The sequence below is a fragment of the Cydia pomonella genome, chromosome 1, assembly GCF_033807575.1.
Source record: "Cydia pomonella isolate Wapato2018A chromosome 1, ilCydPomo1, whole genome shotgun sequence".
Lineage (NCBI taxonomy): Eukaryota > Metazoa > Arthropoda > Insecta > Lepidoptera > Tortricidae > Cydia > Cydia pomonella.
The window spans coordinates 8,429,215-8,455,324 of record NC_084703.1 but is presented as its reverse complement, the minus strand read 5'-3'; the positions used below and the strand labels follow the sequence as shown (position 1 = coordinate 8,455,324).

Genomic DNA, 26,110 nt, shown 5'->3' with positions numbered 1-26,110 from the left:
GTTGATCTGTGAAATGTTGTGATTGCGGAATCCTTGGGTGGCGCACTTGGCTACATTTTCATAAGTATATTTTGTGATACGGACGTATGTGGCGATACCGTGACGGCACGGTGGGAGGCTGAGGTAACTCTCTGCCCAGGGGCCTATCCAAGATGACAATCGTACGCCGACAAATGTCAAACGTAAATTAAAAATGTATCGAAAACTAAAAACCGCGAAAACCAAAATTCGCAAATTGCGGGGATCTTTGTCTTTTACTCTCACTAATACGTAAAGTGACAGAGAACAATGCCCGCAATTGACGTACTTCGATTTTCGCGGATAGCCCAGATGCTACGAAAAGTCACGTGACTATTTCTAAACATTTTTTAAATTTCGAATGGAGTTTCCTAACAATGATTGTCATCTTGATTAGGCTCCCAGAGGCCTATATGTAAAAAGTCTTCCGAGTCCCGTGCCACTGTAATTATATGACACATCAAAATTGCATTTGTCTTAGGATATTTTTCTTGGCTATAGGAAATTGTTGGGTTGGGGTTCCAAACAGCTAACATAAGATAAAATTTTCACATAGTATAAGAAATTGGTTTAAAGTTTATCTTTGTGTTGGCTGTAATTTAGTGATTTTGAAGGCATCATAAAGGGCTTATGATATGTCTATAATGATATATCATAAACCCTTTATGTTGTATTAAAAATCACCAAATTAAAATAATGTAGGTAGTTCGCGTTAGATTCGCTAGAATCACATGCCTGTACCGATACATGGGATTACATATAGACGCCTCCCTTTAGGCGCGGTTTCGATACGCCTCAAATATAGGTAATACGTACATACGAGTATTAGTTTGTTGCGCATGTCCACTTGGCTTCTGCCGGCGGCTTGGGCTGCGTAGAATGATAATATCCATGATGCAATCTATCCAATATCCTTCCCTAAGACTTAGACTATCTTCATAGCAAATTCATTAACATCGGTTCAGCGTTTTGAGTATGAAGAGGTGACAAACAGCCATAAACAGAGTTACTTTACTTCTTTTTACTAAGGAAAGATTTATTGCGATACGATAACCGACTGCAGCCGGCTAAAAAATCATTTTATCGAGTAATTTATTTAAATTTGACATTTGTGAAAGTAATGCAATCGATAGCGTTACTGCAACAGTATTGCAGCGCGATATTACTGCCGACTGCATTATTGCCGCAAATGTCAAAATCAATGTTGCTCCTCGAATTTTCACATTTGCGCCAGCGATGCAGTTGGCAGTAATGCAAGCTGGTGTAGTATGAATCCGAAGGGTACATTTATGGTTACATTCGGTTTGCGACTGCGGCAGCGTTGCAGCCGGCAGCAATAACGTTGCAGCGAGTAACTGTGCTGCAGTCGCGGTCCGAGTGTCATTTATTTAATATTATTTGTCAGAGTGTGATGATTTTTAGGGTTCCGTACCAAAAAGGTACAAAAGGAACAGTTCCGTCTGTCTGTCACATTGCTAAATATCTCGAGATGTACTTAAGCTATCGATTTGAAATTTGGAATAGTAATGTAGTGTAATTTTTTATTTTATTTTTAAATAATTATGGAAAATGCCCGATATAAATAGGGGGCAAAATTTCAGTCTTATATATGAATTCCGTAGCTTATGTACGCCTGCAACTCCAGAGGAGTTACATGCGCGTTGCGACCCTATTTTATCTTCAACTTGTCAAGAGAAGATAAGAAAAAGCTACCTAGTCTAAATTTTGGTTTTATTGCAAGCTTTTTACTAACTTGCAATGTACCTATGTATGTACGGGTCAAATCTTGCAAGTTAAATCTCACCCACTTCCCGGTTTCCGATGAAGCTGAAAATTTACGTACATATGTAAGTACGTTGACAATGCAATATTATGGTACCATCGAGCTGATCTGGTGATAAAGACAGGAGGTAGCCATATGAACTCAGTGATAAAAATTGTTTTTGGGGTTGTTAGAATTGTCTCGATCAGTATTACTTACCTGTGGAAAGAAAAGTACACTCAGCGATAAAAGCTTGTACCAACAATGAATTATTTGCCAAAAACTTTTCACAATATTATTATTTAGGCTCTTATCTTAACAGCAACCACCGGGCAGTTTGCTTTGTCAAAACATCGTGCTGTTTTACGATTCTAACAAAGTTGCTATGAAATATAAATAAGTGACTAGGAATTTCTCAAGAATAGGGTAATTGGAACGTGATGGTGGCTCGGGCGGCACAATGTTACCTGGTAGTCATATTGTATTTAGTAGGAAGGTCGGCTAAGGCTGTGATCATTGCTCATTAGATCATTATGACGAGTGTAATAATGATCGAGGGCGACCGGGGGTGTAAATATACCTGTGATAAATCTAAATAGTAATATCTGATTTTTTTTATTCTTCAGGTAAGGCTTACCTAGCTTAGTGTAGGTACTTTTAACACTGATGTAACGTCGAAAAGATTCCAAAATTGCGAAATTTCCACATTGAAATATTTCAGAAACTTCTCAGATTTTGTATGGGGATCGATTTTCCATTCGCAAAATGGAAGTTACCTTAATTTCCTATGAAATTTTATTGAAATTTATGAGAACTCTTCCAATTTTTTTTAAACTTTCCGCAACTGCACATCTGTACTTTTATGTAAATAATAAACATACACAGGTGACATCGGATTGTTTAGCAGGACTTAAGTAGATATGTACTTTTATATTTGCCCAGACAGAAATAGTAGCTGAACATATACAAAAAAAAACAAGTACTACTTACTTAATATAATAACAAGTCAGTATAAATAGCCACGCAAAATTTAATTAATACTGGTAACTACATAAACCACCACAGCGCTGAATTTCAGTAAAGTGCGTGTTAATATAGTCCTTGATAGTATTACGATCTAACTGTACGCGCGTGCCAAGTTTATTACTCGAATTTTTCAACTATCTACGCCTATTTTTTGTATCATATTGTCAGATATTGTTCTTTTTTGTTGTTTATGGCTACGTACATTTTTTTATAATAATCAAGTTCGAAAGACTCTGTTCGGATTTGCTCACTGACTTTCTATATTCCGCATGCCGTCAGAGGGAAGGTTGAGGAACCTAATGCGTCGAGTTTTGAGCTTTTGTATAGAAATAAATAACTACTTACGAAGTTTTTTTCCAACAATAATAGTTGAATATTAATTTACATCTGGTGTTCGACACACTAAACAAACACCTATATAATATGGGTAAAACAGACAGCCCCATGTGAGCGTGTATGGAAAAAGAGGAAACTTCAAAACATTTTCCTACACTGTAAACAGGTTGAAGTATACAAGATCAAATCTCTAGAGACACGTGCACACTAAAGAAGACAATTAGCAACTTAAAGACATTGCTAGGTTTCGGGGTGGTTAGAGTAGCGCTACCTCATTTTCACGCAAAATAGACACAATGGTCGGCGATTTGCGAAAAAATGGCCAGCATAACTAACTGGTGTTCATCATTTAAAATTAAAAATAGGCTTCAAAATAGCTTCTTTCACTCAAAAAAATACAGTTATTTTGTGATAATGAATTACAGCAATTTGAGTTCATTAACTGTCATATATTTAATCTTATATTAAAATATGACATGACTTTTTTGTGAAAAACTATTTTTTCCGTCCAATTAGAGTCCAAGTGGTTTTTGGTGCTGGTCGACGTTGGGTGCTGGTGGTAGCTAGCGCGGGGTGCGCTGGCGCTCTTTTAAGCGGCCCCCTCGCGTCGCGGCCTCCAGTCTCAGCACCGTCCGACGCCCGCGCACACGTACCCGCGCAGCCGCACTCGCGAGTGTCCAGTGACAAGCTGCCTTTCTCTCACGCAGTGCTATCGTGTTCGACGTGAATGCTAAACCGGACTTTGAAAACACAAACATCACTCGGAATTTTTGACAAGGTAAGATCTCATTTTCTAGCCGCTGCGACTGTCATATAACTGCAAGGCGAATCTTGGGGTTGCGAGGACCACCACCGTTCAGCGTTAAGGTTAATCCGGACGGTATTTTGTAAATACTCGCGGCTGTCGTGCGCGTACGGCGCTAAGGATTTTTCTGCTTATATATTTGGTATTTAAATATCTTATCGAGCACAGCAAGTGAAAAGCGGCTCTGAATTCGACGCGTATGCTCGTTTCTTTTGTTCGCGTATTATTCACCCGTGACTGGAATGAAACACAAAAACCTATTTAATAACACCTATGAAACGGCGCAGTTTTCTTAAAAGCGCTAGGAAAATTATGCTAGCCGGTAACAAAAGCTAAGTTAATTATTCAGCCGTCAAAATTTTTAGTATCCATCGCAGAAAAAAAAACAATCGGAAAAGGAGTCCGTGATTTGTTTTAGTTTGAGAACTTAAGGATTAGGAGATTCTTTACTTTTCTTCTAGCGATCTCTTTGTCGCCAGTGACCTCCAGATTTCCCACCCCCTACCTCCAACAAAGTGGCACTCCTTTAAACTTGTTTACATTCCCTCATTGAATTATTATGTTGGGGCCAAGTTACGGATACTATGTATAATATACTTTATTCGTAATATAAATCATTAATAACAATCGCAATAGCGGAGAAAACGCCAGGTTGCGTTTACCGAGATCATTCTGATTGTAAAAGGTACCTATTTGTTGCTTTGCACTGATTAATAAATTAACATTAGGTTTGTACAATTTTCCCTGTCTGAAGATAGGTGGATGTGTCGTTATGGTAAACAATATGTCATAGCTAAAATTTTTAATAAATTGAATGTTGTAGGTATATATTATATAGCTACAACATTCAATTTATTAAAATATTTGGACTCGTACTTGTCTACCCAGGTTTATTTTAGGCGATAAATAAGATCGCCTGTTGTTACCTAGTCAAAACTAGGTATTTCATTACTACTTATATTTCATTTTCTGAGTATTTTTATGGTACAAACTACATAATATTTACTTATTTATTTACTATCCTATATGTCTAAAATTAAGTTGTTGTTTAAAATAAAAATATAAATCACCTAAAACTATTTACATCATTTCGATTAAGCGAACACAATGAACGGTAAAAAAACACGACACATAGAGAAAAGTTTGCTGTATATAAAAACTCACCCAATAAAGAAATACAATTATATAATACACAGTTCTTTCGTATATTTTTAGACCACAATTAGTATATTTTAAATTTCAAATAATGTCATAAAAAAGTTAAAAATGTAGTCGAAATACCTACTGTTGAAATTATAGATATATGCATTTAAATAATGCCGACTAGTATCTAAAACGTGACTGCTCGAAGCCGATAAAAAGCAATTTTCTCGCAACATATAATGAAATAATAATGATTTGTTTTCTCGCAGTTCTTATACAAGTAATATCTATATACGTATATCTAAGCATTGATTTTAAATAAAGTAACTGATCAAGTGATCAATTACATAAAAAAACAAGCTTTTTATACGTATTGTAACTAATAATATCTTAAACAGGGACCCGTTGAATTGTTACCTACCTATAATATTTGTAGATTTCCTTCAGCAGAAGGATAATGTGTACCTACTAAGTTGATGTCCATCTAAATCTATTATTTTTCTTATTCAGGCACGACATGTAACGTGAAATATGATGACAAAAGGAGACAAAATTATGTTAATAAGTTATTAGTAAATTATATATAGGTAATATTTCTTAAGCAATGATAAGCGTAGGTTACTGTTACGTTAATATTACTGCCATAGTAAATACAACATTTAACTGTAATACTTAAACAGCGAAATTTCTGCGATAAACTCAATACCGACGTATTTAACTGATCGTTAATGCTATCGAGTTTTACTACTATTGGTACATACGAAACTAATAAACCTTTAGGTGAAACTGGTATTAACTATATATTGGTATCGTTATGGGGAAAATAATATTGCACTATGTACCTATGTCATTTTGATACAGTTGTGTAATCTTCTGCCCCTTCTTTTCATCCTGTTGCCCCTGCTGAGGTTAGTGGTGTTATAGACGACTTTAAATATCTGAATTGGGGCAATAGACCGTGATACTGTGGTAGCCTTGTGGTTTTAAATATGTCTAATTACTTATAAATAAACCACGAGAATGATTGTAGCAGTGGCGTAGCGTCGACTCTGTAGGTGATCCGGAGTTAATTTAGTGCAGCGTACTTTTTCTAAAATAATTGATACTGGCGCTTTATTACCTTAAAATAAGCAAAATATAATAAAAGGTACTTTTTAATAATACTTTAAACCTGAAACTGGACTTTCACAGAATCATATGCAAATTATAAACTGAAATCCGAACTTATTTAACTTTAAACTATGTAAAATTAACAAATATATAAGTCATAAAGTAGTTTTTTCGCTAATAAGCATTCCGAATTACATTTTTCACCCTATGTGAGATTAACAGATTCTCTTATCGTGCCCCTTTCGCGATCGTCGCGGCGCAGCGCTGGTGTTGCAAGCCGTGTGACGCGGGAGGACTGTTTGCCTGATTTCGAAACCTGGTTCTCTAAGGCTTTATACGCATCTACCCAACTTATATAACCGTTTTTCCCCATGCCATTCCGTTTCACATACCAACAATCGATAAACCAAAACAAATGACTCGTTATAATATGTCAAGTAATTTTTGATAATTTCATGATTATGATTTTCGGCCCACTTAGTAGTTACTATCGCGTTTTAAAGTTCATTCTATTAATTAAATATGCATCTATTACACAAATTAGACATACATTATAAAAATAAATTTTAGTGTTCTTTTCCGTAATTCAATATATTTCATTAAATAGGTAAGTATGGAGGGTATACAGGTAGGGCTGAATATGTGGATCACACTGAGTAATTTTTACTATGGGGCCACCCCGAAATCGCGAAAAAAAATCTGCTGTTCCATATAAAACATTGACATGTGATTCACCAAAATTACGGCAGATAATTTTGCGTTGTTCAGTATGACCTACATGTCCAACCCTCAGCATATGGTCAAACATAACAATTTCACCCTGTTTAGGGTAAGATAAATCTTCATATAGATACAGCAACAAATGCGTTGCTGTCGTCAACATCTTAATAGAATTGACATAAGGCTTAACTTTACCTGAACCGTGAGGTTTTTTCATTAAGGAGTTATATTACCTTTGCACTAAACTATTTGCTAGGTAGACAGAGACACGACCTGCCAATATCCGTCCGTTTTTATCATCATAATTTAGCAAGTATAACGATTAATTCCATATATATATGTATATATTTAAGGTGATAACATTAGTTACCGATAATTTAAGAGAACCAACTTTACATAAAACAATTAACATAGATATTAAGAAAACTTTTCATAACAGTTTTTTGGTTTCATTTCCCAAACAAAAAAAAAACGATTATAGTTTTATCTAAAAATAATCATCATGTGATTTAACTGACAAGATGTTTGACACTTTCTGTCAGGTCAATAATTATTTGTCTTAAATGTGTTATTTGATTTATCAACGTGATATGGCCAGTTAAGTGTTAGGTAAAAGAGATTCTAGAATCTGTTCAATTAGATCTCGTTTAAGTATCCCATTAAGAGAGTGTTTTTACGTTGTTTTCCAATTTTCTCCAAAAAACATCTCAAAACCTATAATGTTTCAAACTTAAATATACTTCAAGAGCCGAGTACTAGCAGCAGCTTCTATATAGTACACGTATACGTTCAATTTGACGAGGGGGCCCAATCGCTTAAGAAAATCGACGATCTTCTTTATGACATTGCATGGAAATTAAAACACGACCAAAGTCGTTGTTCGTTTTTCAAATGTTCGTAACTAAACTAGTATGGTCCAGTGTAAGGCGGTTATAAGTAGTCGCTGCAAAAGGTGGCGCTGCATTGCGCAACTCGCTGGAAAACGTAAAATGTGAACTGTTTTGAATACCTAACATACAATTAAATTTTTTGCCACGAGGATATATAGGGTAAAACAGCATAGATAGTACATACGAGTAGCGATTACTTATTGACTGTATTTTTCTGTGTGACCGTGTCTTAGTGACTAACATTAAAATAAAAACGCTCATCCAAAGAAACTTTATTACACATTTTATTACTCGCATTGATTTTATCCTTATTTTCGATATACATACAAGTTATTTTCTTAAAACTTACGATATACATAAAAAGATCATAAAAATAAAAAAAAGGTAATTATCTTAAGGTAAACGTATCAATTTATTATCTTAAATGACTTATTAGTAACACATTAGTCGTATAATTCTCATGTTTATGTATAGTTTTCCTTATATTGAGGCTGTATTTGCTTATAAAATTTCCTATATAATATTGATGTAAAAGATTACCATAGATAAACGCATAGTCGATTTTATTATGTCTGTTACTAAGTACCTATAAAAAGATCTTTCAGGACGTTAATAGTGTCGGATAGAGCAAGGAACCGGTCTTGAAAACGGATTCCACGACACCACGAACGGGTTTCCTAACGAGCGGCGCGCTAGACACGTGCAACTCAGCATATTCGCGCAAATTATTTGTGATATGCCGCCTCATTTAGTTTATTTAATTATATTTTTATTAGGCTACCCTACCGACCAACAATGGCTATGAGCGTGAGGAATAGACACGATGTCATGCTAATAATACTTGCGTCGTAGTTGCGCAAAACCAGCCGCCAGTGTAGTAAGTAACTTTGACCGTTGGGGAGTAAACATTAAATGGATTTAAAAACACCTCTGCCAATTTGGCACAGTCCTGAAAGTAGGGACGCAAAAGAAAATGTATACTAGCAAATACTAGCCTATTATATCACTAGCTCGCCTAGCCAGGATGACAATTGTTGATAGAAAACGCCAATCGAAATTTAAATAATGTATGGACGTGACTTTTCGTTGCATCTGTCATCCCGACACATATTTTCTATTTGTTTAGCGTTTGTCGATGTACGATTGTCATGGATAGGCCCCTAAAAACCTTAGATGATTTAATAACTGGAGACGCCTTGTCTTGTAGTTTTCTGTACAAAACAGTCTACCGATTTTTGCGGGGGAGAGGCACGTGAAATGTATGACTATTCGTACGTAACATACAAATAGCCATGTCAAATAAACGTCAGTCTATACAATAGAAAGAGGGTTAAGCTTTTAAACGCGACTCCAGTTGTTAAATCTTCCAAGCCGGGTACGAAATAAAATTATATTTTCTGTAAACAAACCGCCTTGATGCATCAATGCCATATTTTATTATCTGTGAAAACTTGTCAATAAACATTTTAAGGCACAGTATGTATAAGTTACTCTATGGTTTATGATGGTGCTAGTGCTGCACTCTGGCGGCCGAAAATTGCAGTAATACTCCCCATTAAACAGGAATCTATCGAGCTTCATTCGTTACTAGTATTATCATCCGTGATTTTACATTACTTGTAAAGCTTCTAACCTTTTTCCTTATCGCAACACTAAAGCATTAAAAGCCAAGTAAAAAGATAAGTAACTGTTAAATGTTATTGGGTACTTAATTAGTGCCCGGTGACTAATCAATGTAACATTGGGTCAAAGTTCTCGGATTCTTAATGCCCCAAACAGGTTCGATGTGGTTCCAAACTAGGGAGTGTTTACAATGGGGCAAAAATTGTAGTAAATAATTAATTCATAATCGTATAATAATAGTAATAAATGAAGAATTAAAATAAGAGCAAAATTAAATACCTCAAATAAAATGAACACTAAAACGAACCTTACCTATAAAAAAAACCAATTATACAATGAACAGCCTATTCAACAGATCCAATCTTCGTTTATGTGGGACTATTATTTGAATGTAGTAGTTTATGAATGCATTCATTTTATTTTGGTATTATTATTGAATGTAATTTTTACTCATAACTTAATTGCGTTAATAAATGTATTCCCACTTTTTATAAATGGAAGAAAAATCTCAAAAAATAGAACGTTCGGTGTGCCCAGTGTGAATGCGCCCTTATAGCCGGCTTATTTCCTCAGTGACGGGTTCATTAGCTCTTTGCGATATAATATAAACATTTTTCATTTATTTTATTTTAACCTCTATTTTCGAAATACTTTGGTTTGTAGTATACCTATGTTAACGGCACCAATTATGGGGCATTTAATAGAAATTTTGAAGTATTTTTGATATTTCACCGACATCTTTAAAATGTATATCGCTTTATGCTTTAAAAGTTGAACGTCTAATTCGTCCTTTATATTTTCTACGTATTTAATGAAAGCTACTTCAATTAGTTGCAATATTATTAACCAATTAAAACTATGGTTTTTTGCTCCAGTCATGAGATGTATGGCGCAATATAAACTGATGGTAAATACTTGTTTAACAGGATTTCTCTATACCATCCCATTACTGGTGCCTGTTCCATTATAGCGGTTTTACTATAGGTATGTAGGGATGGGCCGTATATGGAGTTTGCTGAATACGAACATTCGGCCGAATGTTCGGGTCAGATCTTCGAATTCTTCGGTTCATCTGTATCATATCATTCTAATAAACCATTTTAACCCATTCAGCGCTAATCACGACTCGTTGTCATTTTGTCTCTACGCATCATTTTCGCTACATACCGGGAAACCCATGTTATCGGCTACCACCGTAGCTCAGCGGTGAATGTGTTAAAACGCTTAATTTACATTAGTATCTAAAGATGAATTGCTTCATAGGTAAAAACAAACTGATCAAAAGGCAAGGGACTCGCCATAAAATTCCAGCACCTCTAATAATCAAAACATGATATGGATTCAACATGTCTGATCATTAATGACAATGGGGAAAGCGTAACCTAATGGAAGAGAGTACTTGAAAATTACTAGTGAAGTGAAGGCTTACATTTTACAGCGTTGCAAAAGGACAAACAATAAAAAATATTTACCGAATATTCGGCACTTTAACTGAACACTAGAAAACTTGCCGAACATGCCGAATACCGAATAATTACCGTATATTCGGACCATATTTTTTTATACTACGTCGGTGGCGAATAAGCATACGGCCCGCCTAATGGTAAACGGTTACTGGCAACTCCAGAGGTGTTACATGCGCATTGCCGACCTTAACACCCCGCACCCTCGTTGAGCTCTGGCAACCTTACTCACCGGTAGGAACACAACACTATGAGAAGGGTCTAGTGTTAGTTGGCTGCGGTCTTCTGTAAGGTTTAAATTCGACGACCGACCGGTCTGGCCTAGTAGGTAGTGACCCTGCCTATGAAGCCGATGGTCCTGGGATCGAATCCCGGTAAGGGAATTTATTTGGATGATGATGAACACAGATATTTGTTCCTGCGTCATGGGTGTTTTGTACCTATACAAGGTGTTACAAAAATAGTGTGAATCTGTTTACGTTTTTTTTAACGGGAAATTGGTAATAGATATTTCGTTCTGAAGTTGCATGAAACATGAAACTCATTGACACCAGTCGGGGTTCGACCGCTACCGACCATTTAAAAATGTGTTCATGAGTAGAAGTTATCCAACTTAATACTAGCGGCTCTGTGAGCTGTGGACCTCGCCATAAGCTTCATAAGCATAAAAAAAGCAAAATTAAAAAATACTTCCTTCGTTGAGTTATTATTACAGCAAACTCATAATGGACTTAAGTGGCACTTAAGTCCTTTATACCAATTTCCACCATTTTCCAAAAAAACGAAACGACAGACAAATTCTTTCTAACCACCGAACATGTTCACAAAATTTCACGTGAATCAGTTGAGAAATGCGACCTGCGGGGGTAAACATCCGGACATACGAACGCATTTTTGCCCAAGCTGAAACGGAGCCCTTCGCAGACGCTCGGTCTCGGTCGGTAATATCACACTGCACACTGATGCGAATTCGAACGTCGCTCCGGTGTATAAGCGTGAGAGCGCTATGCGCCTATTTCGCGATGTGCCGTTCGCATTCCGGAGCGGCGTGCAAATCCGCATCCAATGTGAAGACCGCCTTATGTTATCCACGCTTGAAAGAACCAGTTAACTTAGCATGAGCCTATAACCATTAAGTATGCAGATCAACTACCTCGGGTATCTGAAATAGATAAAATCATGTCCCTCTAAATAAATGTAAACAAACAATTGATACATTTTCCGGTAATTATAACATTTAATAGTCAACCAACCGCTTGGATCTGTAACCGAACGACCTGACTTTAGCCTACATTTAAGGAGCCATTTGAGGGAAGATTTTGTTTACTTTTATATAAATACCTAAAGATATAGAGTATAGATACGAAATGAAGTAGTGTTGTTGACACATCTCTTGTAGAGCAAAGCTTCTAAGTCTATAAGTTTTAACTTCACAAACTCTACACCTTGGTTGAAATATGCGGCTTGGCCATTTCGTTACAAAAAGAATTTTGTATAGTTTATAAAAATAATTACTTAATAGTGAATACATTTTTCACCTTACGCCCATGTGACGGCAGCGAAACGGCCAAGCCACATATTTTGTCTAAGGATTAGAGTTTGTGAAGGCTTGTAGAGGCCCTAAGGCTTGTAGAGTTAGAAGCTTGGCTTTTTGAGAGTGCGAACGTTTTGGTTTCGTCTTGGCAACATTTTACATGAAAATACTTGTGGTGGTACATTTTATGTCTACATAACTGTACATTCACTTGTGAAGTTTTCATACACGTAAAAAATGTTTAAATTTACGCATAAAAACCTGTGCACACCGGACGTGCAGACGTGCATGTGTGCTTTGTAATATATGGATCCTTAAGAGAGACGGCACACCGCTTGCGTAGCATGTGCGTGCACGACTCCAGCATTGTCATGCACGCGCACTTACACATTTACGCACACGCAGCCGGTCTGCTCTGGCCTCTAAAAGTCACTAATGATATCAAAAATGATGATGATGTAAATTTATTCGATGGCGTAACGTGACGTACACGTTTGCGTTAAGTCTCATTTTGTATGGGATTTTGAGTTTCCAACTTGTTACATTAGGTACGTCTACCAAAACTCACATTACTTAGTTTACTTATCCATATTTAGTATGTACAGTGGATACATTTCGACAAATGACAGGTGTCAATGATTGTCCAAACGTGCCAAGTGGCCATGTCTGGCGTCCAGCGTTTGAAACAGATTACACTATCTCTTACCCAAACGTGAGAATGCACGTGTTATGATTGTGATTTAAAGAGGCCATTAACATTATGTCCATAACAATTATCTTAGTCTGAGTATCCAGAAAACTATCCTAGGAACTCCGTATCGGTCAAATCGGTATAGTAAACTCGTATCAACACGTTCAAGTTACCTACACAATGAACAGTAGTTTAGTTAGATTAAGGAAAACCTACCAAATTGATTTATTCCTGAGTGAATTTTTACGCTTTTATACTCGGTGAAATAATTATACTTAGTTTAAACTGAAAGTCCCTATACTGTAGTAGAAATATGTTTTCTTTTTTAATAAATTTTCTGTAAATACGTACAAATATTTCTTTACGATAGGATCGTCCTAAAAAGTATACGGCTCATTTTTCCTCAGGCAGTATTTGTATAAAAATTTGGGCGCTCAGTGATTTTGTGTGGCGTTTGTGGGGTATCTACATATTTATAATCATATTTTCTGACTATGCATGTTCATGTAGGATTTTTTTACTTGCCCCATTTTGATACCTAAGGTTGTCTGTTGAAAGACTTTTTAGGGTTCCGTAGTCCACTAGGAACCCTTATAGTTTTGCCATGTCCGTCCGTCTGTCCGTCCACGGTTTCGATCGTTAGTGGGCTGCATTTTAGAATGGATAAATAAATCACGCATGACGTCACATTGGTAAAATAAAAATTATCGCTCCGAAAGTAAAAAAAATATGTGTACTTAAAATATAAGTAAGGACTTATTAATATAAAAAGTAAGCTATTAATTTAGACGATTGATTCAGATTATATATGTAAATAAAAATATTACTTGTATATAGTGCTGTAAAAAAAAAAAAATATACATTTTAATCAATTAGTTTAGTAGTTATTAAAAATACTTTATTGGTGTGTTTGCGTTTCAAACAAAATAATATTATAATAAAGTTATCACTTTTTGTCACAATTAGTTAAGTTGTTTTTGAGTTATTAACATCAGAGTTACGAGCACATATAAATAAACCATAACCGGACATAATTGAATATTTATTAATAATGACATGAAAATTCATATAAACAAGGCGCAATCAAACTACAGATCCACCTCGAATGCGCCAAATATATATCTATAGGTACTTATATATATAAATGCGTTTGTCTGACTGACTGACGGATTCATCAATGCAGTCCCGAAGCTACAAAAGATAGAAAGTTGTAATAGGATGCATTTATAAAGTATATTTACAAGAGATAAGAAGCGATTTTCAATCCTAAAGGGGTTAATAAGGGGTTGAACGTTTGTATAGCGTTCAAGTTTTATTTTGAGCCAGGAACTTAAAACGTCGTGAAAAGGATATTTGAATAAAATACAATAAAAATGATTTCAGCGTTTTTGAAAATGTATGCCATGTGTTGAAAAAGGGGTTGAAAGTTTGTATCGGGAACTTTGCGAGTGAGGGACTTGAAACTCCGAAGGAAGACACAAAATTATAATTTACAAAACAAGTAATTTTGTTTTTATTAAAATCGCTTTATTTACAAGTGAATTAATTAAAGCGTTTAAAAAAATACTTACCATTAAAATGGGGTTTAAAGCTTAAAGTTTATAATGGGACGGATTTGACCACGTAATAAAAGACTTGAAATTCGTTATTAGAAAGCACGAAAAGTGATTTCAGTGCTTTTGAAAATACATCCTCTAATAAGGCTAAAAAGGGGTTGAACCATTGCATCGAGAACGAAAATATTTTAAGTGAGGAAAAGTAAGGGGATTGAGAGGAGATTGACAGTTTCTATCGGGAACTTACATTTTTGTCGATCGATGACGGAGTTGAAACTTTGTCTGGAATTGTGACTCAAATGTCACGAGTTTTCAACTACTTTTTGTAGCCTGGGTATTCGCAAAATTTCTAGTATCTCACCACCAGCCTTCTTGTCCTCGGTGCATAGTGCTCTAAACCTGACAGAGCATTTTAACCCTTTCTCTCGGGGCCATAGAGGCAGCACATTGCACCGAGGCCAAGAATGTTTGCAGAGGCATTAGGACGAGCCGCTCTGCCGTCTAGTATTGAATAGTATTGTTGATACGTCAACTGGTACGGCAGGTCGAGCTCGTCTTCTTGCCACTGTCGGGGGGAAGTCGGTTATGTGGTTGCAAGATCTATCCATAGGCACCTTAATAGACAACTCCACATTTCGCCTTGTGGCTTTTTTGCGTTTAGGGACTAACGTCTTCCATAGCTGCCGCTGTGGTGCCGTAGTGGACAGCCATGGACATTTTATCAAAACAATCGTTTTGAATTTAGAGTCTATAAGTTCGGTATCTTGTTAAAGAATTTTATACAATTTCCCAATTTCTTGTTTTAGTCATAGTACGTATACACATATTCAAGAGGAGCTTTAAATAAGTTTTACTCTAACTCTACGAAAGGTTTTATCGAAATATAAACTGACATTTAAGTGTAAAACTTGTTGATAGTGTCATGTTACTACATATAACGTGAATAAGAAAAGGTTAATTGGTATATTTGAATTTTTTCCACTTCTATTGAACTCCATAATAAGTATTACCCCGCTGATTAATACTTAGTTATGCAATTAATAAAATTAATTAGCGGATTAAATTACTAAATAAGTAATTACTAATTTAGTAGTTAAGCAGTAGTTAAAACAAACGATGTGAAATGGCTGGCTTAAGCAGTGGCATAAACAGGTAGGTATTCTGCATTTTTTAATTGATCTTTTAATTGTTAAAAAATCTGACAAAGTATAATGCGTAAGTATAAGTTCGTAAATAAAGTTTAGGTCTTATATTCACGGTTAAGGTATAATTATACAGTATATACTGAAAAAAATGTTTCCATAAATAATAGTAGCATAAGCAACAATAGCAAATATTTTGACTTACATAAAAATTCGGACTTAGGAATGTGTTACACCGGCCAATAGTTCGGTTCAGGATATTGATCGAAATTTATTTCTTTATTACTTAAGTTCAGTTATTATTTTAATTGCTAAATGAGTTTGACGGTTTTTTTAAGTGTAGGTATATATATATTATCTTATACAATTATACCTAACAAGTAAGCGATAACTATTAAAGTTAATTCGCGTTTTTTGTTTATATGATCGTGTCATATAATTTGAATGACGGGCTTAAAATGTTTTAATTTTTTATAACCAATTATGTCATGCTATTGGTGAATTACTAGTAAAAATCTTTACCTGAATCTCTGTTGGATGAGTTCACGGCTATTTTTAGTCGGCAGCATTCAAAACAGACTCGAAATGTACGACTGCCCTGAGGCTCCCTGCCTCAAATTAAGCGCAGGTCCATTAAATGGTAAACCTTAAGTACCACGTTTGCATCCAAGATTGCTGTTTTTGTGCATCAATTAATTTTAATAAGCTTTTATTCTTGTGCTGTCTTATCCCAATCTAAATGAAAAATGACCAATTATATATTAGGATGCCTTGATCTTTGATTAAGTGTATGTTTAGGTTATGTAAACGTGTAGTCAAACGCATCAAATTATCATAAAGCATTTTATTTTTAGACTGAGTATAAGTCACGTTATTTTGGATCCCTTACATTGCAAATGACTGCAGTATAAAATTCATGAAACACGAGTAATAATTTCAGAAATTATCGCTGAAAACCGAACATTGGTTACGTAAAGAGTGAACGATAATTTATGTAAGTATGGACGTTGCGACCGGGGTCTCCAGAATAGAAGGCATTCAAAACGTCGGTTATGCTTAGTTAAGTATTGTGTGTTGCCGTCAAATTTTCACGGCTTCTCTGCCCGTTTCTGTGTCATCCAATCTCTGTACTCGACAACACTGTCAAAACAAATATTGCTCCTATGCCAAGCGGAGAGAGTTTATATTCCTTAAGCACAGCGCAAAGGACGCAGGAAGATATACCAGGTAATTAATTAAACAAATTCAACGCAATTGGTTTCTGGGTCGGGTGAAATTTCTCGTACTCTCCTTGCTATGCGCGTTCAATCAAAAACGGAAACTCGTTATCGGTGCGACTTTGTACTGTCATAACATTTCATCGTGAAAGCGCCACACAAAATTGTCAGAAGGTTAGCTATAGTCAGATTCATCGTAGCTGATTTGTACTGCGACACAAAACAAGTGTCAGAAACGAGCGTTCTGATTGTTTTTGATTAAGGTTAAGGTAGTGATCATTAGGATCGTTGAAACGACTAAGCGCCGCGAAGAGCGTGCTCGGCATAATGCAAACAGGCACGCAAATCGACCGACTCTTCCACGACTATTGTTTAAAATGATTTAATTATCTCAATGATCATAGCATAGCGCTCGCTTTCCGGCCAGGGAACCGCTTCGATCTGACTCCTAATTGGTTTGTTATCTTAAATACTCCGAGTATGGATTTTTTACAACACTGTCCTACTTAACAGGTCTAGTTTTCAAGACTCGATTCTAGTTGCGTCGACTTGATAATTAATATTTTTATGTGGGGCAACGTGTTTGTATCATTACTCATTCTGTTATTAAATTATATTTTTGTATAGATGTGGAGTTTGATTTTTATGAATTATTTTTTAACTCTCCTTCGGTATTCAAAATCAGACAAGCAGCTAACGTTGTAAGCGGTGCCAAAGTAACCATCTAAAAATTACCATGCGATATTCGACAGTCAGTTAAAATGTTCTAATTCGTGTCACTATTAACATTTTAGATTGTTTACTTCGTTTATATTTCGCGTGTATCGAGTGTATTATAGCTTTGTTTGCCAAAAGATCATGACCTCACGTTATTGACTTGGAGTAACCTTGCAGAATTGCACATTTTAATAATTCTAATTTGCACCACCTGACTCTTGATTTGTTGATATTTCTTTTAACCTATGTGTCACTATGGGTAAAACAAAAAAAAAACATGTATCCACCGTAGCTCAGAGATTGGGCGCGACTGCTACGGTGCTATGGTGTAAGCGAAAGGTAAGGATCTATTCCTATAATGATAGGTCGTGAATTTTACATATAGTAGACACATATATATATATATATATATATATATATATATATATATATATATATATATATTGTTTTTTGGTCAAACGGCAATGTCACTGATGAACTTCAGATATTTTCAAAATGCATCAAATTGCCTCTATTGAACTAAACTATTGTAATACAACAGCAATGTGTAGGTACATGCCTCATAGAGTTGTAACTATTATGGAAAAAAATCTAGAACAGTTCAGAATAAGCCTCTTGTTTTTTTTTTTTGTATTGTCAATTGCTAAATGGATATTAAGCAGAAAACAATAGATTATAACGGAATTATTCCAATTGTCTATATATAGAATCAATAACAGTGCTCAAATAACTACCTATGTATCGGCTTAACGATGTTTCTCATTAAGTATCGTATTTTTGTGTGATATCTATATTTCCTCAATACACAGCTAATAGTATATACCTAAGTAACATGTGTAAGCACTTGTTAACTAATAGTACATTACGATACAAGTGCGAAAAATGGGAAATTCGAAACGAGTGGCGATAAATTAAAATACTCCATTTTAAATCGACATGAGTTGTGAATTACCTATTCGCACATGTATCGTACAACGTTTTACAGTACATATGGGCGTTTAAATGTTCGACGTAGTAACGTAATATGCTAAGTTTCGCACTAGTGCGATAAAGTAGCACCATATGTACTGTAAAACAATTTTTAGACACTTCATAATAATCGTGAAGAAATTAGGTAATTTATTTCATTTCTTTTGTATCAAAATCAAAAGGTATATTCTATCACAGCAAAAAGTCTCATGGACCCGTCTTAACACCTGCATAATTATATAAAAGCCAATGATCCCGAGATAATAGATAAGCAATATCAAACTTTGTAATTTTGACTATTAAAAACATTTTTTTAAATATTTACTTTATGCGCGCTATTGATTTCGTTGTCAATATACTACGATAAGTTTTACGAGGATAGTAGTAATTATATTCACATAATTAGTATTTTATAGACTGTATAAGGTCATGTTCAATAGCGAAGTCACAGTTAAAATAAACGGTACAGTATAACAATCCATCTTGTTAACATACCTATTTAATTAAAATCAAAAGTCCAGGGATAAAGAATACTTAGTAGGTACTTATTTTTGGACAATCTTTATAGCAAAGTGCTAATTGCTATACAGGGAGGAAAACTTTAACTACCATATTTTTTAATTCAGAAGTTTTGGTATACCTAGTTAGTTTTACATATAGGTACCTTCTTTCTGTAAAAAGTCTAGCTTTTATGTCGTAAAATGGATTATCGTTATTTTTACCCTGGGAGAGTACACTTCAATTATACTTATATACTGAATTAAAATTGCATCGTTCTCAAACATTTAAGCGTCAAGCCAGCCTCTTGAGATTATGATTCTATAGCTCTATGGCCTCTCACTTTATTCATGTATAGAAGTACGAACCTGCAGCACATACTTTATGTTGATCGCACCCAGATAGTCTGCGAACAGATAAACTGCGAAAATGTAACTCATAATTGACGACCGGTTTGGCCTGGTGGGTAGTGACCCTGCCTACGAAGCTGATGGTCCCGGGTTCAAATCCTGGTAAGGGCATTTATTCGTGTGATGAGCATGGATATTTGTTCCTGAGTCATGGGTGTTTTCTATGTATTTAAGTATTCATAAATATTTATATATTATATATATCGTTGTCTAAGTACCCTCAACACAAGCCTTATTATGCTTACTGTGGGACTTAGTCAATTTGTGTAATAATGTCCTATAATATTTATTTAATTAATTAATTTATTTAATAATTACGATAATATCTCGCAAAGGGTTACATTAGAGTCGTATGTAGCAATTATTAATTAATCAAGACAGCTAACAGATGGAGTAAATCATATCTTACTTGGGCACATATAATAATTTAATATCAATTGTAATTTTACTTCTGTTATGATAAAAAAATACGTCATTATTGCCTGTCCTTTGTAGTTAAAGTACTGGCAAATGTTACGTACATATTGTAACCGAGCTACATCCCAATGTTAGAATAATTAAATAATTATACGATATTATGCAGCTATTCGTAATAACATTCTAACCTAATATACATACTGAAAGGACAAACCGGTCGAAGTAAACACACTCCGAACTTAAAGAATCTTAAAATTGGAATCTTTTTTTCTCTAAAAAATATTTTCATGTAAAATTCTGCTAACCTGAGAATAATAGGAAATACTTACCTCACAAACAAATAAAAGTTAACTATTTTAGGTTAAGTTTTTCGTTAAACGATAACGGCCCTATATTTCATATAAGTTGAACTAGGCTACAGGCTGCGGGACTAAAAACAAAAGCAGACTTAGCGTTATTAGAAGGGAAGAATTGCATTGTAACACATTCCTTGCATAAAATGACACGCGAAATATCAAGGAAATAGAAGACAATATTACGATTTTCTTTGTTAAGATTTCTTAGCCTCACTCCCGCAAATCTTCTAGAGGTCAACCGCTATCCATTAATATTCTAATCAAATCTGTAGGTTTGTTACGGGACGATGCTATTTCCTACCTAGGACAGACTTGCATTCTGTCACAAGAATCTTAAGTGGGTTTATAGCTATATTAAACTCTTCCTTTCACAAGATCGTCTCGTTAAAATGACATGGTAGGCTCTCTCTGTCTTTGTTTCACAACGAGTGCCCTTTGTACTAAATATACAAATAATAAATGAGAGCATGATGCATGGTAATGAAAATAAATGCTGAGACGAAAATTTTAACTTAATAAAACTTTTCTGGCACAGGGACAGGCGATTACTCTCCATTCAATATAGGAGACTAGAATTTATCCGTAACTCTTACATAAGTAATTGATTCAATAGTAATATTAAAACCCAACAAAGCTAAGCCTGAATAGAATTGCAAACTTATTACAGAATATACATAGGTACCACCTGTAAATGCGACCGCATAAAATTTAAAGTCATTAACCGGTCTCAATATTTTTGCTTCAACCTGCTTAATGGTGCAGCTTGCAACCTATTCCCTGGTTATCGGTGAAGCTGAAGTCACTAGATCAGCAGATCACAATCTCTTTTTGCATCAATTCCTGATGTAAAATTATATTCTTTCCTTTCTTTGTCGCTTAACTGACAACTTCGCGACTTTCTTGACGCCATTAGGGCGTTCCCGAAAATTTCCGGCACTAAACTTTACGGAACTGTCAGGACTACCAATAGGCTTCTGAAATCGTAAAGAAAAAAAATCTTAATACTTTGTGTGTATTTTGTGTCTTTCCTGCTTATATTTTCGTTGGAAATGTATTAAATAATATTTTCAAATTTTGTTGAGCGGGAATATCATTTGACGTCCGCTTATTGTGTTATAAGTAATTTGGGACATTAATTAAATGTATATTCATTAATTTAAACACACGACAGACGACAAGCATTAAATAATTATTCCATTTGTTAATTCATCTACAGTACTTATTACAGTTATTACTTTAACTACAGACCTATACAATAAACTAGTAAGTACCTGTTGGATAAAATCATAATTGGTCGGAGTAAAGCCGAAAGGTCATTATCATTATCCATAAACAAGGGCTTTTTATAAATCTTATCGGCGATTGATGTCTAGAATTATTTAATCATAATGATGGTACTTAAAACAAGTTTTTCTTCTTACACAGTGGCTATATTCGCCGGTTGTACGGAGATAGAAATAAATGTTGTGCCATTATTGTCGACCCAATATATTCGAAGAAAAAAAACAATTTTTTTACAATCTCTTTCCTGTCATTGTGTGCGACCCTGTGACATGCTGGCTGATTTTATCAGGACTGACAAAGCGAAGCTAGCTCCTGCCTACCGTTAAGTTGGCATAGATAACATGACATCGTTTAGATAAACGGTGGTCCACTCTCGCAGATTGAGAATGGCTATGTCCTAACAGTTCTTCTAATGAGCTTGATTTTTATTAGCCAACTTGTTTTTGGATGCTTGGTTTATAATCTACCTTTGCGTCAATGTTTGAATACCGGATTAGTCACACTGGCTTTAATCTTAGAATTGCAGTTCATTGAAGAAAGTATGTACGCACGTACAATTTTACGTGGTCAATAAACATTACCAGACTGAGTATGTACCTATTTTGGGGAAAGTACTAGTTACTTAGTCCTAACGGTGCCATGTTATGTCACAGGCCATCTCAACTACTAGAAGGAGCACATAAGACAATTGTGGTCATCACACGCATCGTACTTAAGCACTCCCCTACGAATTTAGTATGGGAGCGCGACTGCTTATCTCAGAAGCGCCTACAATTAAGTGCTCGAATAAATGAAGGGTGTATCTTACGTGAGTTGCTATGGTATAAAATAGTGTAGAACACAATTAACTCAGTTGTGTTGCTTGAATCGTAGCATTTTACAAGTAAAATTGCGCCTACTTATGTGTGGTGGCGTTGAGCTCTTTGCAAATGCTTCATAATGTAGTACTAAGAGAAAAATAGTATGAAGTACTAAGGGATATAGTATCTGAGATTAACTTTATTTTTAAGGGAGTAAGAGCGATTTGACTGCCTCACCCGCTTAGCTGATTCAGCTGCTGACTGTCCTCATCGTTTCTTCAGTAGGTTCTGCCATACACAAAAGCTTCTACAGTGCCGGTTATATTTCGTTTGGACTGGTTTTCGATATCAATATTTATGTCAGGCAAAAACGTTATTATGTTAACGATAAAATCTGCCACTCCCGGTTCAGATCAAACAGGTTTTGGTATGTCGAGTGCACACCTTTATGGATGGCAAAACGAACAGACAGAGTTGCAGAACACAGTTTCGCACTCCTTAGCGCATAAACTTAGTATGGCGCTATAGGTATGTAAATCGTACGACCTTTTCACTCGATCATCGCTCGATCGTGCGAAAGCGCGTGATTTGTATGTACGTGTGCTAAGGCACAGGCTTTAAGGATTTCTGATGAATCGAAATATCGCGTGCAAGCGAGGTATGATGCATGAACCTGTCCGTTACGCAATTCTACCTCACCGCAGCTATCGCTACCACACAAACTAACTTGCAATAAGTTATAAATAATATTAAAACCTCTTATCAACATGAGTTATCTAAGCGATAGATATATAGATATCTAATAAAATACATTTTTTTTTTTATACTACGTCGGTGGCAAACAAGCATACGGCCTGCCTGATGGTAAGCAGTCTCCGTAGCCTATGTACACCTGCAACTCCAGAGGAGTTACATGCGCGTTGCCGACCCTAACCCCACCCCCCTCGTTGAGCTCAATAATACATATAATAATACATATAATTGTTTATCAACCATTAAAAGTCACCCGTATAGCGAGAGAAATGAATAGTATATTGTTATTATTTCAGACGAGTAAAACATTTTATTTAAAATAACAGTATACATAATGGATATATACAGATGTATTAGTATAAGTAGCTTAAATTTAAAACAGGCCTTTGAGGCATTTTACCATTTAAGAAGTACGTACTAATAATTGTTGAACACTAGATAAAACGGGACCACTTGATCAGGTAAGTAGGTACAACTTTCATTCATCAAACATCAAAAAGCGTGTCGACCTTGACTGTAAGTCGCTATTCATAAAAAGATGTAAAATATCCAATCATTGTAATTTCCGTTGGGTTTTTATTGTGGTAATTTTATTTAAAAAAACGAAAATGTTCGATTACCGGAATGACGTACAAGACGGATATAGAAGATCTTTGTGAACTGCTAGCTAGCAATGTTAAAACCATTAAAATCACACTGGAAGGGCAAAGCCATTTAGTGTTGAGTGAGAAAAAAAGTAAAGATAATACCCATATAATTTGTTTCCTAATAACTCCAGAAAATTAATAATTTGAGTTATGATGAACAATTACGAAAAAACAACGTTTTCTTAAATCGTCTATTTTTGGTCTCTTTGTAAACACCCTATTGATCGTAGAGTAAAAATAAACATAGGAACCAAATTTGTAGGAAATTTTATGTTAAAACTTTTGTCCGTAGTAATTATTTGCTATTTATACAAATATTCCAGATATGAACAAAAATCACCCTCAGCGCAACCACTACCCTCGAGGGCTTTTAGTATGTTTATGTGAGGCCACAAGGTATAACTATATCAATTTTCGAAACTACACGAATTATTTCTCCCGATTTTATTAATTTTCTTGAGATATAAAGTACTTAATTGTAAACATGTCTGAAAAGTTAACTAGGTAACGAAACACAAACGGTTTATAAAAAAACAATAATAGGTACATATTTATATGTGAACTCAAACATACAATTTGTCCAATTTTGTATGCTTTCGTGACACTATTTCTATAGTTCGAATTGTGTATATGTACATTAATACATTTACTGTGTTGTAGGCGCCTACATTGTAACAATGGTATGTTATATGTTGTAAAAATTAAGATAGTTTTGTTTTGTTTACAAGTGTGACATAGTTTTGTTTTGTTTACAAGTGTGACAAATATGTAAAGTCGCGGACTCACTAGGCCTATACATTTAATTGGACGTGTTGACATATAGAATGGAAATCGTCCTGTCGCGGCCTGTATATTTACTGACGACTACCTTTCGTTATGACATAGTGGGGAAGCAGCCTTACAATTGTATAATTGTATCAAGCCTGTGGACTTTTAAAGGTAGTTTTCTTTTGTCGTACCACAGGATTGCATTATAAGATAACCGTGATAGTTGGACGGTTGAAATTTTCACAGATGATTATTTCTGTTGCCGCTATAACCCTTCGTGCGCGAGTCCGACTCGCACTTGGCCGGTTTTTATCAACGACGAAACTGATGTTAGTTTGTTTCTGCACACGAGTTATTGTTTTTATTTATCTCCAAAACAATTTGGTTGATTTGGTTGCGATTTTCGATACAGGTTACGTGATACACCAGCGCCAGCGACGGTTACGGGTGCGTAGCCAACGTGCCTAACCTTTACGCTCCGTAGGAGTCCGTAGCGGACGAAACGCAACTGGCACTGTCGCACTAAGATGGAAGAGTGATAGAAAGAGAGATGACTAAGCGATCTTAACGCGTCTTATTTTTATTATTAAACTCGCTTGAAAAATAAGTCACAGCATATGAATATAATAATATGTATTTACATTTCTGAATTATAATTATGTGTACGATTACTAGCGATCCACCCCGGATTCGCACGGGTTACTCAAAACCTTAACAAATTATACATTTAAACTTTTCTCAAGTATTACTCTACTGCATGATATGTGAAAACCGCATGAAAATCCGTAAAAATATTATACATCGTATTGCTTAATTTTTCGGCACACTCCACCGTTAACAAGGACAGACACAAATAAATCAATAAAAGTAGGTAATATTTAGTATTCTCGATACGTCAGCCATTACTTATCAATGGGCACGATTTATGGTTTCTAAATATTGGTTTTAACTTGAATGGTTTTAGCGATAAAATGAACGTCACGACAAAACAAATAAGTACATACATGTCGCAACGGAAACTGCGCTAAATGTATGGAAAATATGTACGATTGTAAACAGACGGCGCGTGCCATATTCGCACCCTAGTTCTGTGATTGGACCATTTCTCACCTTCCGTGTTAAAAGTTGGCACTACTAAAAACACCAGGGTTTCCTCGAAGATTTCAATGAAATAATGACATGTATTTTCAGTCAAAAAAAGAGTCTTAGATACACATAAAATATCGCAGCTTGACAGTTCTACTATATATATAGTCGTAACTACGATAATTTCATCATGGTACTTTATGGCTAAGACACACACTTAATATGCCACGCGACCTGATGGAACAATGTATTTATATGACCATAGTAAAGAATATGTGATTTTCGATTGTTTTATGATTGTACGATGCAAAGTATCGATCTCGGCCTGATTTAGCAAAAATGCTACGAAATAAGCGCTCACGCAACCCT

The 26,110-nt window shown here is 35.3% G+C and overlaps 1 protein-coding gene across 2 annotated transcripts in view; it reads left to right on the top strand.

The window, feature by feature from the left end:
• Positions 1-3,743: 3,743 nt before the first annotated feature.
• LOC133529021 (UNC93-like protein) overlaps positions 3,744-26,110 on the top strand; it is a 127,727-nt gene continuing 105,360 nt past the window's right edge. For both annotated transcript variants that reach the window (XM_061866723.1, XM_061866649.1), the window contains exon 1: positions 3,744-3,920. The gene's annotated coding sequence lies outside the window, so the exon portion shown is untranslated. The remainder of the gene's footprint in view (positions 3,921-26,110) is intronic.